Source organism: Scylla paramamosain, chromosome 20 (assembly GCF_035594125.1).
Source record: "Scylla paramamosain isolate STU-SP2022 chromosome 20, ASM3559412v1, whole genome shotgun sequence".
Classification (NCBI taxonomy): domain Eukaryota; kingdom Metazoa; phylum Arthropoda; class Malacostraca; order Decapoda; family Portunidae; genus Scylla; species Scylla paramamosain.
This window is the reverse complement of record NC_087170.1, coordinates 329,761-350,129: the sequence shown is the minus strand read 5'-3', so window position 1 is coordinate 350,129 and position 20,369 is coordinate 329,761. Positions and strand designations below refer to the sequence as shown.

At 33.3% G+C, this 20,369-nt stretch overlaps 1 long non-coding RNA gene across 1 annotated transcript; it reads left to right on the top strand.

Annotated features, from left to right (window-relative positions):
- The first annotated feature begins 11,068 nt into the window (after positions 1–11,068).
- Positions 11,069–16,356, top strand: LOC135110143 (uncharacterized). Its single transcript, XR_010273083.1, has 3 exons — positions 11,069–11,252; positions 13,151–13,257; positions 16,265–16,356. It is a non-coding gene; the product is annotated as an uncharacterized LOC135110143 (long non-coding RNA).
- The last annotated feature ends 4,013 nt before the right edge of the window (positions 16,357–20,369 follow it).

Below are 20,369 nucleotides of genomic sequence, written 5' to 3'. Positions count from 1 at the left end.
GTTTTTTTCAGCATGTTAGGCTCCAAAACGATAAATAATAAGGAACTCACTCTATATGAGAATCCAAAACAAAATTGCTGAAAACGTTTTTTCTTTGTTTTACGTAGAAAAACGCTAAAACGGATACAAACCTACCAATATCAAGAAATAGAAAAACATTACCAAAAAGGTATATTTTGAGAGTTTTTCAGCTTGTTACCTATAAAAAAACGCGAAAATTGATGCAAAGCACTCTATATTAGAAAACAAAAGGACTTTGCAAGAAAAGTGTATAATGAGTTCTTTTTTATAGTTCAAAAGAACCAAAAGGGAAAAAACACAAAAACTCGTGTATATGGAGAAGGTTCCAAGATACCAAAATGCTGAAACTCATGAATAACACTCTTAATTGAGAAACAGAACAACCTTACTAAATGCGTGTATTTTGAGTGCTTTTCACATTCTTAATTACCAAAATCCCAAATTGCATGCGAAACCACCTTTATGTGAGAAAAAAAATTACATTACCAGAAAAGTGTCTTTTAAGTGTTTTTCAGCGTGATAGGCAATAAAGCACTAAAAAGCAGGGTAATCATATTACATTGGAATAACACCAGTTTATACCAAAAAACTTGCCTTTAAGTGTTTTTGAGCTCTTTATATACCAAACAGCTAAAACGCATGCAAAACAAACTTTATGGAGAAACAGAATAACATTACCAAAAACATGTATTTTGAGTGTTTTTGATCATTTTATCTATAAAAACGCTTAAATACATGCATAGAACATTATGTTTGGGAAACAAAAGGACATTACGAGAAAAGTGTATTATGAGTGTTTTTTTTAAGTTCCTTAAGTACCAAAAGCTAAAACCCACAAATAACACTATTTAGAAAATAAAAAATTAAAAAATAAAAAAAATAGGAATTTTATTTATTTATTTATTTATTTTTTATTTTTTTTATTATTCATATTCATAGGTACCGAGATGCCAAAATTCTGTGAAAATTCAGGGCAATCATATGATAAAAGAATATTATCAAAAAAGTTAATTTCAGCTTTTTTTTCGGACTGTTATGTACCAAACCCTAAATTGCATGCAAAGACAAAATTAAACGACCTTACCAGAAATATGTGTATTGAGTGTTTTTTTTTTAGCATGTTAGGAACAAAAACGATAAATAATAAGGAACTGATTCTATATGGAAATCCAAAAAAAAGTTGCAAAGCAACCAATATCAAGAAATAGAAAAACGTTACTAAAAAGGTATATTTTGAGTGTTTTTCAGCTTGTTAACTACAAAAAACGCGAAAATTTATGCAAAGCACTCTATATTGGTAAACAAAAGGACATTGCAAGAAAAGTGTATAATGAGTGTTTTCTAGTTCAAAACAACCATTAGGCAAAAAACGAAAAATCTCGTCTATATGGAGAGGTTTCCTAGTTACAAAAATGCTAAAACTCATGTATAACACTCCTAATTGAGAAACAGAACAACCTTAATAAATGCGTGTATTTTGAGTGCTTTTCACATTCTTAGTTAACAAAACCCCAAATTGCATGCGAAAATAGATTTGTGGGAAAAAAAAGACTACCAGAAAAGTGTCTTTGGAGTGTTTTTGAGCGTGATAGAAAATAAAGCACTAAAAAGGAGGGCAATCACATTACATTGGAGGAAAACGAATTTTTGCCAAGAACTTGCTTTTAAGTGTTTTTGAGCTGCTTATATACCAAAACACTAAAACGCATGCAAAACACTTTATGGTGAAACAGAATAACATTACCAAAAACAGGTATTTTAAGTGTTTTTGATCATGTTACCAATAAAAAAGCTTAAATAAATGCAAAGAACACTCTTTTTGAGAAACGAAAAGAGATTACGAGAAACGTGTATTATGAGTGTTTTTAAGTTCATTAATTACCAAAAAGCTAAAAGCCACAAATAACACTCTTTATTAAGAAACTATAAATAAATAAAAAAAATAAAATATTTTTTTCTTTCTTATTCATCTTCACAGGAACCGAAATCCCAAAATTCTACAAGCCAAAAAACGCAAAAACTCGTGTATATAGAGAAGTTTCTTACATTCCAAAATGCTGAAACTCTGGAACAACACTCTTCATATAGAAACAGAACAATCTTACTAAATGCGTGTATTTTGAGTGCTTTTCACATCCTTAGTTACCAAAACCCCAAATTGCATGCGAAACCAGCTTTATGTGGGGAAAAAATGACATTACCAGAAAAATGTCTTTTGAGTGTTTTTGAGCGTGTTAGGCAATAAAGCACTAAAAAGCAAGGCAATCACATTACATTGGAATAAAACAAATTTTTAACAAGAACTTGCCTTTAAGTGTATTTGAGCTCCTTATATACCAAAACTCTAAAATGCATGCAAAATACACTTTATGGTGAAACAGAATAACAGTACCAAAAACATGTATTTTGAGTGTTTTTGATTATGTTAACAATAAAAACGTTTAAATACATGCAAAGAACCGTATTTTTGGGAAATGAAAGGACATTACGAGAAACGTGTATTATGAGTGTTTTTAAGTTCATTAAGTACGAAAAAGCTAAAAGCCTCAAATTACATTCTTTATTGGGAAAAAAATAAATAAATAAATAAAAAAATACGATTTTTTTTTCATTCTTATTCATCTTCACAGGTAACTATGTGCCAAAATTCGGGCAAAGTTCAGGAAATTATATGAAATAAGAACATTATCAAAAAAGTTAAATTTAGCTTTTTTTTCGGACTGTTATGTATCAAACCCCTAAAGTGCATGCAAAGCCACCTATATGGGGAAATTAAACGTCTTTGCCAGAAAACTGTCTTATGAGTGTTTTTCAGCATGTTAGGAACCAACACGATAAAACCCAAGGAAGTCAATCTATATAGGAATCCAAAAACAAAATTACTGAAAAGGTGTCTTTTCTATGTTTTACGTAGAAAACGCTAAAACGGATGTAAACCAGCCAAAATGAAGAAATAGAATAACATTACCAAAAAGGTATATTTTGAGTGTTTTTGAAATTGTTACCTACAAAAAACGCGAAAATGGATGGAAAGCACTCTATATTGGGAAGCAAAAGGCACCAAAAAGCATGTTAGGCACCAAAACGATAAATAATATGAAAGTCACTCTATAAAATTAAAATAAAATTAAAACAAAATTACTGGAAACGTGTGTTTTAAAAGATTTACGTAGAAAAACGCTAAAACGGATGCAAACCAACCAATATGAAGAAATAGAATAACATTACCAAAAAAGTATATTTTGTGTGATTTTGAGCTTGTTACATAAAAAGAAACGCGAAAATGGATGCAAAGCACTCTATATAAGGAAAAAAAAAAAGGACATAAAAAACGTGTATAATGAGTGTTTTATAGTTTCACCAGAATCACAAGGCAAAAAACACAAAAACTCGACTGTATGCAGAAGTTTCTAAGATACCAAAATACTGAAACTCATGAATAACACTCTTAATGAAGAAACATAACAACCTTACTAAATGCGTGTATTTTGAGTGTTCTTTACATTCTTAGTTACCAAAACCCCAAATTTCATGCGAAACTAGCTTTATGTGAGAAAAAAAATGACATTACCAGAAAAGTGTCTTTGAGTGTTTTTGAGCGTGTTAGGCAATAAAGCACTAAAAAGCAGGGCAATCACATTACATGGGAATAAAACCAATTTTTACGAAGAACTTGCCTTTTACGGTTTTTGACACGCATTTAGTAAGGTTGCTCTGTTTCTCAATTAAGAGTTTTATTCATGAGTTTCAGCATATACACGAGTTTTTGCGTTTTTTGCCTTGTGTTTTTTTTTTTTTTTTTTTAACTATAAAACATTCATTATACATTTTTCTCGCAATGTCCCTTTCTTTCCCAATATAGAGTGCTTTGTATCCATTTTCGCGTTTTTTTGTAACAAGCTCAAAAACACTCAAAATATACATTTTGGGTAATGTTTTTCTGCTTCTAGATATTGGTTGGTTTGTATCAGTTTTAGCGTTTTTTTCTACGTAAAACACTGAGAAGACACGTTTTCAGTAATTTTCTTTTGGATTCCCACATAGAGTGAGTTCCTTATTATTCATCGTTTTGGTGCCTAACATGCTCAAAAACACTTAAAAGACAGATTTCTGGTAAGGTCTTTAATTTCCTCATATGGGAGGCTTTTCATGTCTTTTCAGTGTTTTTGAGCGTGTTACACAATAAAGCACTAAATGCCAGGGCAATCACATTACATGGGAATAAAACCAAATTTTACCAAGAATTTGCCGTTAAGTGTTTTTGACCTCCTTACATATCAAAACGCTAAAACACATGCAAAATACATTTTATAGAGAAACAGAATAACATTACCAAATACATGTATTTTGAGTGTTTTTGATCATGTTATCTAAAAAAAACGCTTAAATACATGCAAAGAGCCTTATATTTGGGAAACGAAAGAACGTTACGAGAAACGTGTATTATGAGTGATTTTTAAGTTCCTTCAGTACCAAAAAAGCTAAAACCCACAAATAACACTCTTTAGAGAAAAAAAATGATAAATAAAAAAATTTAAAAATGGGATTTTTTTTTTTTTTTTTTTTTGTTATTCATCTTCATAGGTACCAAGATGCCAAAACTCTGCCAAAATTCAGGGAATTTATGTGGAAAAAAGAACATTATCATAAAAGTTAATTATACCTTTTTATTTCGGATTGTTATGTACCAAACCCTAAAGTGCATGCAAAGCCACCTATATAGGGAAGTTAAACGACTTTACCAGAAACCTGTCTTTTCAGTGTTTTTCAGCATGTTAGGCACCAAAACGATAAATGATATGGAAGTCAGTCAATATGTGAATCCAAAAGAAAATTACTGAAAACGTGTCTTTTCAGTGTTTTACGTAGAAAAACGCTAAAGCGGATACAAACCATCCTATATGAAGAAATAGAATAACATTACCAAAAAGAAATATTTTGAGTGTTTTTGAGCTTGTTACCTACAAAAAATGCAAAAATGGATGTAAAACAAAAATGGATATAAAGGACATTACGAGAAACGTGTATAATGAGTGTTTTATAGTTTTAAAAGAACCACAAGGCAATAAACGCAAAAACTCGTGTATATAGAGAAATTTCTTACATACCAAAATGAATAAATGCATGAATAACACTTTTAATAGATAAACAGAACTACCTTACCAAATTGTGTATTTTGAGTGTTTTTCACATTCTTAGTTACGAAAATGCCAAATTACATGCGAAACTATCTTCATGCGGGAAAAAAAAATGACATTAGAAAAATGTCTTTTGATTGTTTTTCAGCGTGATATGCAACAAAACACTAAAAAGCAGAACGATCACATTACATGGAAATAAAACCAACTTTTACGAAGAATTTGCCTTTAAGTATTTTTTAACCCCTTATATACCCAACCGCTAAAACGCATGCAAAACAAACTTTATGGAGAAACAGAATAACATTACCAAAAACATGTATTTTGAGTGTTTTTGATCATGTTATCTATAAAAACGCTTAAGTACATGCAAAGAACATTATGTTTGGGAAAGAAAAGGACATTACGAGAAACGTGTATTATGAGTGATTTTTTTTTTTTAAGTTCCTTAAGTACCAAAAAGCTGAAACCCACAAATAACACTCTTGATTTAGAAAATAAAAAAAAAAAAATAAATAAAAAATATGATTTATTTTTTTTTTTTTTTTTGTTATTCATCTTCATAGGTACCGAGATGCTAAAATTCTGGGAAAATTCAGGACAATTATGTGATAAAAGAATATTATCAAAAAAGTTAATTTCAGCTCTTTTTTTTTCGGACTGTTATGTACCAAACCCTTAAGAGCATGGAAAGCCTCCAATATGAGGAAATTAAACGACCTTACCAGAAATCTGTGTTTTGAGTGTTTTTAGCATGTTAGGCACCAAAACGATAAATAATAAGGAATTCACTCTATATGGGAATCCAAAACAAAGTTACTGAAAACGTGTCTTCTCAGTGTTTTACGTAGAAAAACGTTTAAACAGATGGAAACCAACCAATATCAAGAAATATAAAAACGTTACCAAAATGGTATATTTTGAGTGTTTTTGAGCTTTTTACCTACAAAAAACTTGAAAATTGATGCAAAGCACTCTATATTGGGAAACAAAAGGACATTGCAAGAAAAGTGTATAATGAGTGTTTTATAGTTCAAAAGAACCACAAAGCAAAAAACGCAAAAAACTCGTGCATATGGAGAAATTTCCTAGATACCAAAATGCTGAAACTCATGAATAACACTCTTAATTGAGAAACAGAACAACCTTACTAAATGCGTGTATTTTGAGTGCTTTTCACATTCTTAGTTACCAAAACCCCAAATTGCATGCGAAACCACCTTTATGTGAGCAAAAAATGACATTACCAGAAAAGTGTCTTTTAAGTGTTTTTAAGCATGATAGGCAATAAAGCACTAAAAAGCAGGGAATCATACTACATTGGAATAACACCAATTTATACCAAAAACTTGCCTTTAAGTGTTTTTGAGCTCCTTATATACAAAACTGCTAAAACGCATGGAAAACACACTTTATGGAGAAAAAGAATAACATTACCAAAAACATGTATTTTCAGTGTTTTTCATCATGTTATCTATAAAAACGCTTAAATACATGCAAAGAACATTATGTTTGGGAAACAAAAGGACATAACGAGAAACGTGTATTATAAGTGTTTTTTAAGTTCCTTAAGTACCAAAAAGCTAAAACCCACAAATAACACTCTTTATTTAGAAAATATAAAAAAAAAATTAAAAAATTAAAAAATAGGAATTTTCTTTTTTTTTTTTTTTGTTATTCATCTTCATAGGTACCGACATGCCAAAATTCTGGGGAAATTCAGGGCAATCATATGATAAAACAATATTATCAAAAAAGTTAATTTCAGCTTTTTTTCGGACTGTTATGTACCAAACCCTAAAGTGCATGCAAAGCCTCCTATATGAGGAAATTAAACGACCTTACCAGAAATCTGTTTTGAGTGTTTTTTAGCATGTTAGGCACCAAAACGATAAATAATAAGGAACTCACTCTATATGGGAATCTAAAACAAATTTACTGAAAACGTGTCTTCTCAGTGTTTTACATAGAAAAAACGCTAAAACGGATGCAAAGCAACCAATATCAAGAAATAGAAAAACGTTACTAAAAAGGTATATTTTGAGTGTTTTTGAGCTTGTTACCTACAAAAAAACGCAAAAATTGATACAAAGCACTCTATATTTTAAAACAAAAGGACATTGCAAGAAAAGTGTATAATGAGTGTTTTATAGTTCAAAAGAACCACAAAGCAAAAAACGCAAAATCTCGTGTATATGGAGAGGTTTCCTAGATACCAAAATGCTAAAACTCATGTATAACACTCTTAATTGAGAAACAGAAAAACCTTACTAAATGCGTGTATTTTGAGTGCTTTTAACATTCTTAGTTACCAAAACCCCAAATTGCATGCGAAAATAGATTTGTGGGAAAAAAAAATGATTTACCAGAAAAGTGTCTTTTGAGTGTTTTTGAGCGTGTTAGGCAATAAAGCACTAAAAACCAAGGCAAACACATTACACTGGAATAAAACCAATTTTTAACAAGAACTTGCCTTTAAGTGTTTTTGAGTTCCTTATATACCAAAACACTAAAACGCATGCAAAATACACTTCATGGTGAAACAGAAGAACATTACCAAAAACAAGTATTTTGAGTGTTTTTGATCATGTTACTAATGAAAACGCTTAAATACATGCAAAGAACACTATTTTTTGGGAAACGAAAGGACATTATGAGAAACGTGTATTATGAGTGTTTTTAAGTTCATTAAGTACCAAAAAAGCTAAAACCCACAAATAACACTCTTTATAGAGAATAAAAAAAAGAAAAGAAAATATAATTTTTTTTATTTTTTTTTATTTATCTTCATAGGTACTAGGATGCTTCTCCATAAAGGAGTTTTTTTCATGCGTTTTAGCGTTTTGGTTTGTAAGGAGGTCAAAAACACTTCAAGGCAAGTTCTTGGTAAAAGTTGATTTTATTCCCATGTAATGTGATTGCCCTGTTTTTTTTCTGATTTATTGCCTAACACGCTCAAAAACACTCAAAAGACACTTCTAGTAATGTCATTTTTTTTCCAACATAGTTTCGCGTGCTATTTGGGGTTTTGCTAAGAATGTGAAAAACACTCAAAATATACGCATTTGGTAAGGTTGTTCTGTTTCTCAATTAATATTGTTATTCATGAGTTTCAGCATTTTGGTATCTCAGAAACTTGTTTATATACACGAGTTTTTGCGTTTTTTGCCTCATGGTTCTTGTGAACCACAAGTTCTTTTCCTCAAAAATAATGACACTCATTATACACCTTTCTCGTAATGTCTTTTTGTTTCCCAATAGATGCTTTGCATCTATTTTCGCGTTTTTTTGTAGGTAACAAGCTCAAAAACACTCAAAATATACCTTTTTGGTAATGTTATTTTATTTCTTCTTATTGGTTGGTTTGCATCCGTTTTAGCATTTTTCTACGTAAAACACCGAAAAGACACTTTTTCAGTAATTTTGTTTTAGATTCCCATATAGAGTGACTTCCATGTTATTTACCGTTAGGGTGCCTAACAAGCTGAAAAACACTCATAAGACAGTTTTCTGGCAAAGACGTTTGCATGCACTTTTAGGCATCTTGGTACCTATGAAGATAAATAAAGAAAAATAAAAAAAACTTTTTTTTTTTTTTCTCAATAAAGAGTGTTATTTGTGGGATTTACCTTTTTGGTACTTAAGGAACTTAAAAACACTCATAATACACGTCTCTCGTAATGTCCTTTCGTTTCCCAAACATAAGGTTCTTTGCATGTATTTAAGCGTTTTTATAGATAACATGATCAAAAACACTCAAAATACAAGGTTTTGGTAATGTTATTCTGTTTCTCCATAAAGTGTGTTTTGCATGCGTTTTAGCAGTTTTGTATATAAGGAGCTCAAAAACACTTAAAGGCAAGTTCTTGGTAAAAAATGGTTTTATTCCAATGTAATGTGATTGTCCTGCTTTTGAGTGCTTTATTACCTATCACGTTGAAAAACACTCAAAAGACACTTTTCTGGTAAAATTTTTTTTTCCCCACAAAGCTATTTTCGCATGTAATTTGGGGTTTTTGGTAACTAAGAATGTGAAAAGCACTCAAAATACACACATTTAGTAAGGTTGTTCTGTTTTTCAATTAAGAGTGTTATTCATGAGTTTCAGCATTTTGGTATCTAAGAAATCTCTCCATATACACGAGTTTTTGTGTTGTTTGCTTTGTGGTTCTTTTGAACTATAAAACACTCATTATACACTTTTCTTGCAATGTCCTTTTGTTTCCCAATATAGAGTGCTTTGCATCAATTTTCGCGTTTTTGTAGGTAAAAAGCTCAAAAACACTCAAAATATACCTTTTTGGTAACGTTTTTCTATTTCTTGATATTGGTTGGTTTGCATCCGTTTTAACGTTTTTCTACGTAAAACACTGAGAAGACACGTTTTCAGTAACTTTATTTTGGATTCCCATATAGAGTGAGTTCCTTATTATATATCGTTTTGGTGCCTAACATGCTTAAAAACACACAAAACACAGATTTCTGGTAAGGTCGTTTAATTTCCTCATATTGGAGGCTTTGCATGCACTTTAGCGTTTAGTACTTAACAGTCCGAAAAAAAAAAAAAGCTGAAATTAACTTTTTTGATAATATTCTCTTATCACATAATTGCCCTGAATTTTCCCAGAATTTTGGCATCTCGGTACCTATGAAGATGAATAACAAAAAAAAATAAATCCTATTTATTTTATTTTTTTATTTCTTATTGTCTAAATAAAGAGTGTTATTTGTGGGTTTTAGCTTTTTGGTACTTAAGGAACTTATAAAAACACTCATAATACACGTTTCTCGTAATGTCCTTTTGTTTCCCAAACATAATGTTCTTTGCATGTACTTAAGCGTTTTTATAGATCACATGATCAAAAACACTCAAAATACATGTTTTTGGTAATGTTATTCTGTTTCTCCATAAAGTTTGTTTTGCATGCGTTTTAGCGGTTTGGTATACAAGGGGTTAAAAAATACTTAAAGGCAAGTTCTTCGTAAAAGTGATGAAATTATTCCTTTGAAAGTATTGATGGCTGATCTCTTTCTATAGGTGAGGGTTAGTGTTCTCTACTGTACCAAATACTGAACTATCTTTTTTACTATTTCTCCATCTGTATCCTACCCAGTAATGGTAATAGACTGAGGAACTCCCCACCTTTGTTAATTTTTACTAAGTATTGTCCTAGTGGTAATCAGCTGCAGCATTGATTTGTTTAGGAGTTGGATATCTGAGAATGAGTGGTTATTGGCACCAAGTGCAGCTCAGTTGTGGGTAACTCCAGTTGTTGGGAACACTCCATGGTACACAGATGGTGGGATAGTCTTGCCTTGGACTCTTGCAAATGTGTACTATGTCCCAGTGAGTTTTGTTTTTTTTTGACATGAATCCCAAGTTTATTTAGGCATTTCAGGGACTTATTGTGGGTGATGGAGATCTCCACAGCACTCTTCTCTTGGTTGGTGGGTAGCTGTTGAAAAATTCATATAAATAGAGATGTCAGATGTAGGTAAAATAGAGAAATGTTGATTTGATTGTGAACTAAATCCCACAACTTATATTATCTTTGATAAGAAAAGTTTCGTTTAGACCATGAAAATTGGATAAATGAAGCTGAGCATTATTTTACTGCAACAAGAAGGCACACAAAGTGAAGGAGATCGCATACTTGACTTTAGTTTGTTGTTCCTTTGATGGGGAACTTGTATCATTGTTAAAAGCTTAAAACCTGTAAAATAGCATGGATCCATCTGAATCTTTATTCAGTCAAAAGTTTATATGATGTGTAGACTATTCAAGCTTGCCAGCCTGGAGCCTGGAGCCTGCTTGTTGTAGAGTTGTCCTATGTTCTGTAGATTTGCTTGATATTATAAACAATTATGATAAAATTTTTGTAAACAATTTTGTTCTTTATTTCTTTCAGTATCAGATTCAGTATTTTCTCCATCTTATGGCAGCATATATTTTCAACACAGAGTGAGGGCAGTGTCATTCCTCCTGTCCACTACCCCAACTTCTACTCCCAACACTACCACAACAATGAGCGGTCTGGTGTGGTGGCTGAGGATTCTTTTGAAGAGGACAATGCTTCTGCTTCATCTGAGCAGGTCAGAAGGTGGATAGCAGCAGTACTAGTAGCAGACTGGTGTTACCTTGATGCTACTGCTACATTGCATTATTTGCATAGTTTTTTCAGTTATCATGGACTTTGTGTAATATGTATAAAAGTATATGAAGCTCAAGAAACTTGTTGATAAGGTTTATGTTCAGCATACAAATTGTAGGATGCAAAGACAAGGATTGAAATATCATTGCCACAATTCCTGACAAAGCATTTGGTGCCACAGAATATTCAGCAATGTAATGTTTGTTTGGCAAACAAACCAGTTTCCCTGAATGATAGCTTTATTTCTGCAGGTTAATACAGTCTCTCTATGGGGGAGAGTTTGGAGACAAAGCCAAGCATATATATATATATATATATATATATATATATATATATATATATATATATATATATATATATATATATATATATATATATATATATATATATATATATATATATATATATATATATATGTGGTTTGTGAGCCAAGCATACTGATCATTACACTATCATGTGTAGTTTTAATATGTAATTTAGATCAAGGACAGTGCAGTGATAGAGGAAAAATTATTCACTAGATTTTTTCAGAGAAGTTTTATGGCATAAAGGATTAAATGAACGATCAGTATATATATTGGCTCACTAGCTGCATCTCTTTAACACAGAAAGCTTTCACTAATTATCTCGGCCCAATTCATTAAGTGCATCGCTGTTGTGGGAGGGAAGATATGCAGTGTTTCCTTGCCATCTGTGGGAGTTACATTCCAGAGCCTCCTGCAAATAATTAAAATCTGTGAATATGGGAAACCATTCTTATAAGGATCAGAACTACCTATATTTATAGTTTAAACCTTAAACTATGCATCTCACATTTACTAAGCAATTCACTTTAAGACAATAAAAAACAGTTATTATATGTATAGTAAATGATATTTTAATTAAAATACAGTGCACTATATAATAAAAGGGGAATAAGTTGATATGTACAATAAACCCTTGATATAATGAACTTCTATTTACCAAATTTCAGGTATAACAACCTATTTAAGGCTGCTGTCTCCTACCTCCCTCTCTCTCTATACACATATATAGCAAATTTTCATCTCAAGTGACCCACTCTCCCCCCATATGTGTTCGTTATATCTTGGGTTACTGTAATTTATAACTGAAAGAATAATTTGGGCTCTTTGGACTGAAAGACTGATCTGGTGGTGACACCTGGCAACTCTGAAAACTCCCCATTAGTTAGGTTAGGTTAGGGAAAACTCTGCAAATATGCAAAACCATGAATATGTGAGGGAACGCTGATATATGCTATCTCTTATTTGTTGTAGATGTATTCCATTCTATTGGCATAGAACGATAGGAAAATGGCATCAAGGAAGTAGGGATGCCACCAAACTTTATGAGACTAGACATAACCTTGCACATAGAATTGCTGAACATAAAGGTATTTCTCCTTGAACTAATAATCAACCAGCTGTTCCATCATTTTCAGCAATAAGTCCCCATTCACATGAACATGATCATCCCTTTTTGTTACAAAGTTTTTTGAATACTACACAAGACAGAGTCCAATATGGATACAAAATTATTAGAGGCAATATATATTAAACACATAAATCCAGTACTGAATAATAACTTAACATCAAGTCAATCACATATTGTAAGATAATGTTTCGGAGGCCCGTTCCAATACCATTATCATAGTGTTAGGAACCCAACTTTTTCAGTCCCTCTCTCATTGCCATACAGGCAAGATGTGTGTGGATACTTATTGTTTTCTGTCAATCCAGTTTATAATCTTGGTGCTTGTAGTGTTTTGTTTTTTGTGTGTAGTGTCATATGATGTGAATTTTATACAACTTTTACATAGTATTTTATTGTTTTTTCTAGCTTGAAGCTGCCTGCAGAAATAGGCAAAACAGCAACTGACAAAAGAATAAAGTTGAAGGAAACTGGAGTTTCCCTGCAAAACAAGCTATCAAGAAGACCAATACAATGTGTGTGTGTATATATATATATATATATATATATATATATATATATATATATATATATATATATATATATATATATATATATATATATATATATATATATATATATATATATATATATATATATATATATATATATATATATATATATATATATATATATATATATATATATATATATCCTTGTCTTCATAATGCTCTTCATTGGCACTTGAAGCATGCATCACACTTTTGTATGATTGATCGTATAATTTTTCCTGAGTGGCCCAATCACCCACACTATCACATTCACTATCCAATTCCTTCCTTCAGCCTTGACACATGCACTGTAATGATGGAACAGTATTTTTCTGTATGTCACAACTAGATAAGTGTAATCAACTAGGTTAACACACACACACATACAGGTATTTTTGAGGGCTTCAAGGAAGAGGATCTCAATGTAACTCATACAAATACATGAATGTGGATAACTAAAGAAGAAAATGTGAAAATACAAGAAGCTTAACAGCGATGATAAAGGCATGGAAGGAAGAAACAGAAGTGGGTGGCGACAATGTAAAAAAGATATCCAATGATATAATAGAGATGGAAAGGGAAAAAGAAAACAAAGAACTGAGAAGAGGTGACAAAAATAGTGGACTTAAATAAGAAATACTGTGAAGAGATTAAGAAACTCAAGAAAGAGAATGAAGAATTAAAGAAAACTTTGCAAGAGAGGTTAGGGTTGGAGGAGTGAGAGTTAGTTACAGAGGAAGTCAAAGGTTGGAAAGAGAGAGAACAGCAAAAGGTGGACATGGAGGACATAACAAGGCAACAGCAACAGAAACAACAAGGATATGGAAAAGCAAGTGATTAAAATAATAAAGGAAAAAAGTAATCTTGTGAGAGACACAGTACAGAGAAAGATGTGTATGGTGGTATTTGGGGTCAAGGAAAAGAACCTACCCATGAAAACAGCTAGAGAGAAAGAAGTGAAAAGAACTAAGGAAATTATAGCAGAAGTGGCAGAGGAAGGAGAGGGGAGAGTCGAACAAATTGAAGAGGTTTACAGGATCGGAAAGTATGACAAAAATAGAACAAAGCCAATGTAAAACAAGAATCATGTCACAAACAGCAGCAGAACATGTCTTGCAAAGAACAGGAAAATTGGCAAAAGCAAAAGGATTGAAGGAAATATGGATAAAAAGAGACATGAACGAAGAATAGAGAAGTAAACTAAAAGTCAAAAAATTAATAGAGAACACAGGAAAGTTGTGGACATGAAAGTGAGGAAATGGTGGCACAAAGATGCCACACAAGACCACCAAACAGAAGTTTAAAGATTATGTATACTAATGTAGATGGTTTGGTGTCCAGCCTACTGGAACTTGAAGACTATTTAAAGAACAATAAACCAGATGTGGTATGTTTAACAGGAACCAAACTAGAAGAGGAAATAAAGTTGGGATTTGCAAAGGAAGGATACAGTACATGGAAGAGGGACAGAAAAGGAAAGGGAAGAGAAGTGATGATATTGGTAAGAAAAGGATATTGTTGTTGAGGAAGTGGAATATGGTGATGGAATGGTAGAAACAATGAGTGTTGTGATTAAGATCAAAAGATGTGAAAAAAGGAAAATCATTGTGAAATACATACCACCAAAAACTAATGCATGGTAGACTAATAAATTCAAAAGTATGCAACTAGAAACAAAAAAATAGTATGGATAAGGAAATTAAGGTAACAAAGTACTCTTAGTAGGTGACTTCAACACTAAAAGAATTAACTGAGAGGAGATGGAAGTAACAGAAAATGTTGGGTCATGGAGTGAAGAACTTATGCAAACCATGATGATGAATACAACGAGACAGTGGGTGAATGAGCCTATAAGATGTAGAAGAGAAGAAGAACCATCACAGCTGGATTTAATGTTTATGAAAACCCCAGAAAGTAGACCAAGTATACATTGTCTGAGTTCAATGGGAAGAAGTGATCATGTGACAATAGAGATAGTACTACAGGAGGAAACAGTGTTGCACAGGAAAGAACAATACAGAAATTGGAGACAGAACTATGCTAAGTTAAACTTTGCAGAGCTTAGTAAGTTTTATTGAAAAATTAAATGGAAAGAGCAGTTTGAAGGTAAAGTAGTGCAAGAAAAATATGAGATATTTTTGAGCAAGTATAGAGAGAGGATGCAACAGTTTGTACGGTTATAAAATGAAAATTGGGAAACAAGAACGGTATAATGGCAGGTGTGTAGAAGCAAATAAGAAAAAGGACAGGACATGGAAGAAAATGGCTATGGCCTGTTTTAAGACTATACAAGTGGAAATACCCTGGTCTGAGGCAATTTTTTCTCTCTCTCTCTCTCTCTCTCTCTCTCTCTCTCTCTCTCTCTCTCTCTCTCTCTCTCTCTCTCTCTCTCTCTCTCTCTCTCTCTCTCTCAAACAAAAAATAAAAAAGGTGGAGAAACAAGGGGAAAGGGAGATGAATGAACAGAAGGTAGCCAAAATCAAATTTGTACATTTGTGTGTGTTTGCATTTGTTTCTTATTTGTATTTTCACAGATTGACCCAAATCTAAATTACCATTTTTAATGAGAGAGAGAGAGAGAGAGAGAGAGAGAGAGAGAGAGAGAGAGAGAGAGAGAGAGAGAGAGAGAGAGAAATCACAAATACCTACTAACCTGGAAAGTGGAGTCCTTGATGATAAATTGGCTGGGATCAGCAGGGTGAACTGTGGCAGAAGTTTGGTGCATGGCAAATATGGCTTCAGGATGAGTAAATGGAGAGGCAGGAGGGAGTGATGGTTGTGGGGGAGATGATGAGTGAGCAGAAGGTGAGAAGGATGAGGAGAAAAAAGGTGATGGTGCAGAGAATGATGAGGAATGGACTAATGGGGAAGGGGAAATGTGAGATAATTTTGAGGACTCAAAGGCAGTAATAACAGGTGGTGTAGTGCTGAGGTGAGTATGGTCTGAGGCATGGCCAGGAGCTGCTGTATGACCAGATTTCTGAATTTCCAGTCAAAGTGTCTGGCTAAGAGTTGGAGATCTGGCAGAGAAGCTGTGGCCAGAGGAAGGAGGCTTGGCTGCTGCACCAGACCCATAGACCACATCTTTGGAGTGGCTTTGGCCTTGAGGTGCAGCCAGGTAGCTGTAGCTCACCACCTGCCAGAGAAAAGCTTTTTTAACCTCACTGCCTGCCAGGGAAGAGCTTTTTTAATTTCCATTTTAATCTTACATGATTAAGGTCATATGATTAATAGTTATACCATCTTCTGTATATCTAGCCTGGAGGTTGAGATGTGATGGAATGATTCCAAATGTGAATGTATACTATATTAAATCCTTGTCTCTACTTTCCTCCAAATGAGATCCATGGGCCTTGTAAAAAAAAGTTGGGAGTCCAATCTTTTAAAACTAGTAACTCTAATATTAGAGATTTGAGAGACAGAATGAAGCATAATTAAAGCTTTGATAAGCATTTATAAATCTGTACATTCTTTCAATTTTTTTTCACCATTTTTGAATGGCATATTGGAGTGATTTGAGTCAGAAATAACAATTTTGAACACTTTTGTTTCTATTTGTTGGTAATGTGTAATACCACTGATGAGAGACAAACTTTGTGCTTGGAAGGAAAGAACTGACACCCTTTCTCTATAAATTCTGCTTCACTGCATGCCACAAGTTTTATAATTTATATCAGAACTATTTCTAGACTAACCACTTCATAAGCATAATCATTTTGTCATCACAGTTATCACTATGCTGCCTTATCACCATTGTGCTACAGTGATCTCAGATGCTTCTGATTTCATAATGAAAGTTAGGGTTCACTTTAAAACCAGTTGACAACTGATAGTCTAAATTCCAATCCAAGAAATGAATTTTGTATCATCAATGAATGAAAGTGCTTGATTGTTCTACAAGTTTGGTGAGGATTGAGGTTGCTGGTTAGTTCTGGGGAGTAGATTAGTAAAATTCTGAAGAAGTATTTTTTAACTGTCTTCACCCAGGAAAACATGCAGGAAATGCTGGATAGTGAAATTTTTAGAGCAGAAGTGAATGAGAAGCTGAAAGATATTACCATAAGGAGATAGTGGAACAGGTGATAGATAGGCTAAGAAAGTTCAAGACACCAAGACCAGATGAAATATATCCCAGAGTAGTTGGGTTTAGGAAGGGGGATAAAACCCAGGGAGGAGGTAGGATTCTTTTAATCTCTAACGTTTCAGCTGAATAGCCATCCTCAGAGAGACTGATTTACATGAGTGAAAACACATTATTTATAACAACAAACAAAATTTTCTCATATGACATTCGTACAGAGTATTGCCATCCTGGCGTGTACCTCACCTAATTTTATTTTCCTAGTCAGGTGGCATTATTCGCCTACGTGACGAGCCTTTACTGGGGATTTTCCTTGTACCTGACCTGAGGGCCAATCTGGCGGAATTACCCACCCACATGATAAAACCTTCTCTGTGGTTAATGACTTCCCTAGTTGTTTTGAGGGCTGCCTCTATAGCTTTTCTCATTCTTTTCTTCAATCCAACTTTAATTTCTTTAGCCTCTTCCCATTTTGGTAGGTGATTACATTTTTCTATGTTCAATACAAGGGAGTTTGATGTGTTGTGTTTTAAAACATCTTTCCTATGCTCTGCTATTCTTGTTTTAAGTCCCCTGCCTGTTTCTCCTATGTACTGCTTTGTACAACCTTTGCATGGTATGCTGTACACTACGCTGTTATTATTAACAAGTCCGGTCTCTTTAGTCCTCGTTAGCTCACCAATTTTCTCTCCCGCTAATGTTGCTATTTTTAATCCTGTTCTAGACAAATATTTATTAATTATGGAAGCCTTGTCCGAATTTGGTACACATGTATAACTCTCTCTTTTGCTGGTTGTACAGAGATCTTTATTCTCTTTGTTTTCAGTTGTTATTTTCTTTGCCTTATTCTTAAGCCTAACAAGGAGCCCTTCAGGATAACCCAGCTTTTTGAAAGTTGATATGATATATCATATCTCTTGCTCTAGGAAGTTGTTGCTGCAAATTCTGAACGCTCTTAAGTAAAAACCAATAATCACATCAGATTTGACTCTCATGCTGTGGGCTGAAAGGTAGTGAATGAAATCGTCCTTATTGGACATTCATTCACTTGTTAATAATAACAGCGTAGTGTACAGCATACCATGCAAAGGTTGTACAAAGCAGTACATAGGAGAAACAGGCAGGGGACTTGAAACAAGAATAGCAGAGCATAGGAAAGATGTTTTAAAATGCAACACATCAAACTCCCTTGTATTGCACATAGAAAAATGTAAACACCTACCAAAATGGGAAGAGGCTAAGAAATTAAAGTTGGATTGAAGAAAAGAATAAGAAAAGCTATAGAGGCAGCCCTCATAACAACTAGGGGAGTCATTAACCACAGAGAAGGTTTTATCAGGTGGGCGGGTAATTCCGCCAGATTGGCCCTCAGGTCAGGTACAAGGAAAATCCCCAGTAAAGGCTCGTCACGTAGGCGGATAATGCCACCTGACTAGGAAAATAAAATTAGGTGAGGTACACGCCAGGATGGCAATACTCTGTACGAATGTCAAATGAGAAAATTTTGTATGTTGTTATAAATAGTGTGTTTTCACTCATGTAAATCAGTCTCTCTGAGGATGGCTATTCAGCCAAAATGTTAGAGATTAAAAGAATCCTAACTCCTCCCTGGGTTTTTATCCCCCTTCCTAAACCCAACTACTTGTCAACATGAACAGTTCATATCCCAGAGTACTTAAGGAATGCAAAGAAGTTATTAGTGAACTGTTAGTTTCTGCCTTTAGGAAATCACTTGAGATACCGGTAATGTGGAGGCAAGTTTAAGCTTTAAGAAAGGAGATTTAAGCTTAACTTCTGTTGTAGATAAAATAATGAAGTCTGTAATAGTAAAGAACATTAGGGAACATTTAGACAAACATAACTTGATAAATTGGTCACAGCATAGCTTCACAAAGGGGAAGTCTTACCTGACAAACTTGTCAAGATTTTACTGTAAAGTTTACATGGCAGGAGATAATGCTGATAGTTATGACATCCTATATCTGGACTTCAGTGAAGTGTTTGACAAGGTACCCCATCAGAGGCTCCTGAGAAAGGTTAGGGCACACGGAATAGATGGGAAGGTGTTACGGTGGATAAGGTTGTGGCTAAGTGACAGGCGACAGAGTCATAATAAACAGCTCTAAATCGGAGTGGGATTAAGTAATTAGTGGGGTGCCACAGGGATCAGTATAAGGGCCATTGATGTTTTTAATATACATCAGTGACTTGGATAGTTGAATTAGTTGTGACGTTAGTAAATTTGAGGATGACACGAAGATAGGTAGATTAATTAGATTAGAATTGGATGCCATTCCCTTGCAGGCAGATTTGGATAGGATGAACGAATGGACAGACAGATGGCAAATGCAGTTTAATATAAAAAAATGTAAAGTACTTAGCATAAGTAGAGGAAATCCACACAGAAGGTACACAATAAACAATGAACCTCTGGTAGGTTTAGGGTACAAAAAAGATTTAGAATTTATATTTAGCTCTAAATTCCATATAAGAAAGCAATGCATAGAGGCCAGAAACAGGGCAAATAGGATATTAGGATTTATTTTTAAGAATGTTAAAAGTAGAAGTCCCGAAGTAATATTAAAGTTATATTTGGTGCTGGTCAGACCTCATCTATATTATGCTGTGCAGTTCTGGTCCCCCATATTACAGGAAGTATATAGGTCTTTTAGAATCAATACAAAGGAGAATGGCTAAAAGGATACAAGGAGTGAGGAGTATTCCTTACAAAGAGAGATTGAAGCTGTTAAATTTACATTAAGAGAGATGTAGGTTAAGAGGGGACCTGATAGAAGTCTTTAAATGCTATAAGGGTTACAACACAGGGGATGTAAGCAAAATTCTTAGGATTAGTAACCAGGATAGAACAACAAATAACAGTTTTAAGCTTGAAAAATTTAGTTTAAAAAAGAGATATGAAGGAATCAGTTCTCAAATAGAGTGGTAGATGAATGGAACGGACTCAGTAATCAGGTTGTTGGTGCTGGGTCATTAGGAAGCTTTAAGAGAAAATTAG